The following is a 421-nucleotide window of genomic DNA, read 5'->3' on the forward strand; positions in this document are numbered from 1 at the left end:
AAAACTCTTAGAGGAAAACATTGGAAGAACACTCTTTGACATAAATCACAGCAAGATCTTTTTGATCCACCTCCTAGAGTAATGGAAATAAAAACAAAAATAAACAAATGCAACCTAATGAAACTTAAAAGCTTTTGCACAGCAAAGGAAACCAAAAAGAAGACGAAAAGACAACCCTCAGAATGGAAGAAAATATTTGCAAACGAATCGACAAAGGATTAATATCCAAAATATATAAACAGCTCATGCAACTCAATAGTATAGAAACAAACAACCCAATCTAAAAATGGGCAGGAGACCTAAATAGACATTTCTCCAAAGAAGACATACAGATGGCCAAGAAGCACATGAAAAGCTGCTCAACATCACTAATTATTAGAGAAATGCAAATCAAAACTACAATGAAGTATCACCTCACACC

Source organism: Physeter macrocephalus, chromosome 7, assembly GCF_002837175.3.
Source record: "Physeter macrocephalus isolate SW-GA chromosome 7, ASM283717v5, whole genome shotgun sequence".
In the NCBI taxonomy this organism is placed as follows: Eukaryota; Metazoa; Chordata; class Mammalia; order Artiodactyla; family Physeteridae; genus Physeter; species Physeter macrocephalus.